The sequence below is a fragment of the Diaphorina citri genome, unplaced genomic scaffold, assembly GCF_000475195.1.
Source record: "Diaphorina citri unplaced genomic scaffold, Diaci psyllid genome assembly version 1.1 scaffold665, whole genome shotgun sequence".
NCBI classification, from domain to species: Eukaryota; Metazoa; Arthropoda; class Insecta; order Hemiptera; family Psyllidae; genus Diaphorina; species Diaphorina citri.
Window position 1 is genome coordinate 32931 of NW_007378098.1, and position 5951 is coordinate 38881.

Consider the following 5951-nt stretch of genomic DNA (forward strand, 5'->3'; position numbering starts at 1 on the left):
TCAATATTTGTACATCAGCTGCAGCTGATGACTATTATCCAATATTGAACTGACTGTGAACCCAGACATGTCGAAGTATTCTCTGAGATGACCTCAAACATGATAAGTGAATAATAAAACCCAAAAGAATAAAATGGATTATAAAATATTATCAGTCTATTTACATACACTATTCCCTTTGGTTAGGTACCAATTTAATGACCATACCATTGTAACCTTCGTTCTTGTATCTTCTTGGTAACTTCTGTCACTTTTAACTTGTCTCTGATCACTTCATTCCTTATTCTGTCCATCCTAGTCACTCCAAGACTCCACCTCAACATATGCATTTCAGCTACTTCCAACCTCTTCTCGTGTACCTTCTTCATTGCCCATGTCTTCTCACCGTAGATCATGGCAGGTCTGACAAGAGCATATAACGAGTAACTGGTGAGAATATAACGAGTAACTGGTGAGAATATAACGAGTAACAGGTGAGCATACAGCAAGTAACTGGTGAAAATATAACGAGTAACAGATGATAATAATATCGAGTAACAGGTGACATCATAACGAGTAACAGTTGTGAATATAGTGAGTGAGAATATAAAATGAGAATATTGCTCATCGATAGGTTATTTCTTATAGGGTAAGTGTACCATTTATTCGCCCACCTAAAAAACGTACTATTTATTGGCCCACCTGCTCACATTTATTTTTCTAATTTTTGTTGTACCAATTTTCTACTACAGGAAAATAGGTGCATGATACCCACATAGTTTTTTTAACTCAAAACCCAAGAGATACACATTTCTGTGAGGAAAAAAAAAAAAAACCTACAACTTCAGAAACAGAATTCAGAATCATTATTTTCTTTCAATGGAAATATACATACCTAAGTCATGCTTATGTAAGTGAATACAATGATACACAAATATCTAGACAACACAAGACAATAGGAAATCATCATTAAGAAAAAAGTCTCCTCAAAGGCCTGTGAAGTACAATGGAGGGAATTAGCAAAGAGAAATACCTACCTAGGTGTAAAACAATCGGGAAAGGAAAAGAAGATGAGAAAAATCGACCACATTTAATGATTTAGTTCTATCTCATGATGAAATCGTAGATAACTAGGAACACAAATAAATTATCTCTGTTTGAAGAACAAAATCATAAAGGCCCATAACAAGAGGAATACAATAAAGCACTTTGGTTTGGTATACCAATTTTCTACTACAGGAAAATAGGTGCATGATACCTACATAGTTTTTTTTTAACTCAAAACCCAAGAGATACATATTTCTGTGAGAAAAAAAAAACCTACAACTTCAGAAACAGAATTCAGAATCATTATTTTCTTTCAATGGAAATATACATACCTAAGTCATGCTTATGTAGTGTAGGAACATAAAATGTAGAAAACAAAAAAAGAAACAACTTTTCAATTCATTGTTGTTGGAAAAAAATTACCGGAATCGAGATAACCTGTTTGATGTAGGTAAAACGTTAGATGATGAACCATAGAATATTAGGGTGTACACAAGGTCAAATAGTACACCACTTGCATTGGCCAAGTTCTGGCACATCCACCTTTTTAAACAAACGTGCTGCTGACCCCCTTGACCTTCCGTATAATAAAATTTCTCTTGTAAATGTAGAATTTCACTAAGGCAATATTGTTTTCCGTGTAAAACCCACGTAACATTTTCCCTTTTTTTTACGAAATTTAATGAAAAATATTAGAATTACAAAAGAGCACACGCAATGGATACATACATATATCAATCTACAAAATGACCTATCATGTGAAGTTAAATTTAGGTAGAGGTGCCTACAAGTAAATATAAATAAGTACGAATGAAATCATAACCCTCGCGGTTAAGTCCAATTATTTACATTTGGGCATGGTGTTTTTCATGGTTCCGTTTTAATGCCTAAAGTTTGCACCCATTGCAGTAACGGACCCAAGGGACATGCTAATTTGCACGCGTTTTAAGATTTGGACCATACCGTTTGTACGTTCTTCAGCTCCTATTTTGTCTGTGTGTGGGACTGTGGGTACCTACTTAGATATATCTACAGGTACCTATTTCTCCCTTTTATTGCTTAATTTAGAGTTGCATAACTGCAAGTACATAAATATGTATATTTCGTCATAGCTGATTCGTAACTTTTGCTGCACTTAGCGATTTCAACGTTAGCGAGTAATTGAACTCGTGAGTGTGGTAGGTGACTTTGAATGTTTGCTAAGGTTTTTAGTACCTTAGGAGGGTTTTACCCTCCTTTCAACGACAAGCTACAAGCCATTCACCATTCACCTCCTAGCATATCCTCATCCAGCCTGAGCGGGGACGGGAAAAGCCCAGGTCATCCATCTAGATACCAACCGCACGCAACGTTGCTTAACTTCAGTGATCTATTGGGCACTGGTGAGCCTGAGTGGGGGTGTCAGACACTAGTGCATTCAATTCGGACTCTGTCTAGGAAACCGAATAGGTGGAAATCAATTAGCGGTAGCCACAGAGAATTAATTTTCACACCTCATTTTCTGACAATAGATTCTTATTTATCTTAGGAGCATATTAGCCAAAATATCGGCAATATCAAACGTGGTAGGCCGACACACAAGACGTTCCGACATGGTGAATACAATGATACACAGCTAGAGACAACACAAGACAATAGGAAATGATCATTAGGAAAAAAGTCTCCTCAAAGTCCTGTGAAGTACAATGGAGGGAATTAGCAAAGAGAAATACCTACCTAGGTGTAAAACAATCGGAAAAGATATTGGTTTAGTAAGTACTGTGAAAATACCTACGAGTATAAAAATATGTAGATGGAATACCTACACATGTAGGTGGAAAAATTGTGAGGACGATTGAGACTAAAGTCCTCAAAGGCGGTGCGGTGGTCCAATATTTCTGGCTCTGGACTATTAATTGCTCAATATTGCCAAAATAGGGCCTTGGACACTTTTTGATAAAACTTAAATGATTCCAGTGGTTCCTATATTAACTAAGTTTTCTCCCAAGTTCTCTAAAGCGCTAAGCTCTATACAGCTACCTATATCTACGTAGCTATTTAATCTATTATTTGTTTATAAGTTCTTATATTCCTTGATACCTACTTAGCTATTTGTATGTTCAACCAAATTAAGCAATTAAATTGATTATGGTTGCCCTCTCTATTTGGTCTATGATATTCTACGCGCACCTATTAAAAATTTTGCAACGATTAAATTTTTGGCGTCAGACGCCAAATTTTTTTTGACTTAACTAATGGAGACCAGCTGAATCTTAACAAATTGTCAAATTTTAGAAACGCTATAATGGACCAGGTAGATACTTATTGTCAAATTTTAAATACCCATACCTTCCCGAGCAAAGTAGGTACCTCTGTAAGGTACCCAAAATAGGTACGTACCTATGAATATTGGCAACCCGGAACTAGTCCCAAAAAATCCCGAAATGTGAGGCTATTCTCATTATTCGAAAAAGGTACCCGAGGTCCGAGTTTAGGGAAGGTCCACAATTCTTCTCATCCGAGGCTCCCATAGAGATCATGGATAAAGGACCAAAAAAATGAATGGGAAAAGAAATCAATGCAAGAGATTCTATTAAAAAAAAAGGAAAAAGAAAAGAAAGAAGAATCATAATTATTATAACGTGTTACAGATTTTGTGTGAGGGTCCCATATCATCTCAGGTCTTCGCCCGGGGCGGATTTTATCCTAAACAGATAACGTTCGTTCTCGGAACGAACCTTATCGGCTTTCTTCTATCCTGTCCTCTCTTCGATTACGATAAGACCTGCGATGTTACTGTTCCCTGTAAACTTTTTTGTAAGAAATGAATAAATTATATTCACCTATTCACACTTGGATAGTTTTCCCCATTTAAATGCAATTTGGTGCTTTGTACGACAAAACGTGTCTCATATTTTTACAGTCCTCAATGTCATATCGATTCATTCTGACCCCGCCCGGGGCGGATTTTATCCTAAACAGATAACGTTCGTTCTCGGAACGAGCCTTATCGGCTTTCTTCTATCCTGTCCTCTCTTCGATTTCGAAACGATAAGACCTGCGATGTTACTGTTCCCTCTATGAAACTTTTTTGTATGAAATGAATAAATTATATTCACCTATTCACACTTAGATAGTTTTCCCCCATTTAAATGCAATTTGGTGCTTTGTACGACAAAACGTGTCTCATATTTTTACAGTCCTCAATGTCATATCGATTCATTCTGACCAGAGGACTGTGAGGAACGGATATGGGGAAGGTCAACACGAAAAACAAAAGTAGTGGCCATTCATTTGAATGAAAGAATAGGTATTTCGTCATATTTGTCATATTTTTCTTTGAATGGACAAATGGTAGAGGAAGACATAATGCCGAAGACAGACCATTGTTGTTTCCAATCAGAGCTCATTGTTTCCAGGTGCATTTCATTCATTGGTTGTTCAGTTCACACGGTTCAATAGGTAAAACTACATGCTACATCAATGTCTCAATATTGTCATTCTAAAAGAAATCAGGACATCTTCGAGGCTGATTCATTGTTTCAGAGAAAGTTTTCCACGTTGGCCGTCCGTTGTGTCGAAAGGAAATACTGATAGGGAGTAGACCAGGGCTGCCCAACCGGTCGATCACGGATTGATTTCAAATCGATCGCGACAATTCTAAAAGGTTAAGAACCCCTGCTCTACCTCTACTACCAACTCTTCATAGGTGGGGAAGAGTTCTTGACAAAACAAACTTGAACGCCCTGTTGTAAGTCAATGAAATCTAGATTAATTAAAATAATATTTCTAGAATTCCTGACCAAAAGTCAAGAACTTTCTTTTTTTTACAAAAAAATGGTCTTTCGATACATGGCACTTTGATACAAACCTTTGGTACAACGTTATTTAGAAACTTTTTTCCCGACTCCAATTTATGCATTTATAAAGCCATATAGGTACCTACACGAAAACCTTATTCTCAGGATTAGGATGACAGGTAAAGGCTACTTTTTCAATCTGGATGATGCTGTCACTTCATTGCTCATTCAATCATCACAAATTCAACACCTTCAAGGTGATATCTCAAGAGTCAATGGGAAAAATCTTACAATGAAATAAATACCCACATTTGGAGAAAAAGATTGAATGAAGATTTACAACAAACAAAAACAACAACAATACATGGCACTTTGATACAAACCTTTGGTACAACGCTATTTAGAAACCTTTTTTTCCCGACTCCAATTTATGCATTTATAAAGCCATATACCATATAGGTACCTACATGAAAGCCTTATTCTCAGGATTAGGATGACAGGTAAAGGCTACTTTTTCAATCTGGATGATGCTGTCACTTCATTGCTCAATTCAATCATCACCAATTCAATATACCTTCAAGGTGATATCTCAAGAGTCAATGGGAAAAATCTTACAATGAAATAAATACCCACATTTGGAGAAAAAGATTGAATGAAGATGACTTGTGATTTGTAAATGAAGACATTGTTGTTTAACGTGATGTGAAATCGAAACATTCGAAATTAAGATCTCCAACAATATCGAGAGGAAATGATGGTTCAACAACGTTAAACAAAAGAATCCAAACTGTCATTGATGTGTGAAACAAGGATCTTCTGTGTGGTTGTCTGGTACTCCAGTATCTTTTCAATGACTTAATTACTTTGTAAGATGTCAATAATGTTACAAATAACAAGACTCCAAGCTTTGTGGCTCGTGAAGACAGTACAAAAATGCATCATGTGGTTTCATTCCCCAGAGAAAACTACCAGTGGTTTCTCAATCAACAAATGAGACATAATTTTTTCACCATTTCTTTGGAATCATCCAAAATAATTCCTGTTGTTGATTTGTCTAGACGGTATTCGAATGAATTAAACAATGAAAATAAATAGTTGACAAAATTGGGAGGCTAATCTTTCCCCATGAAGTCTATAGAAAAGATA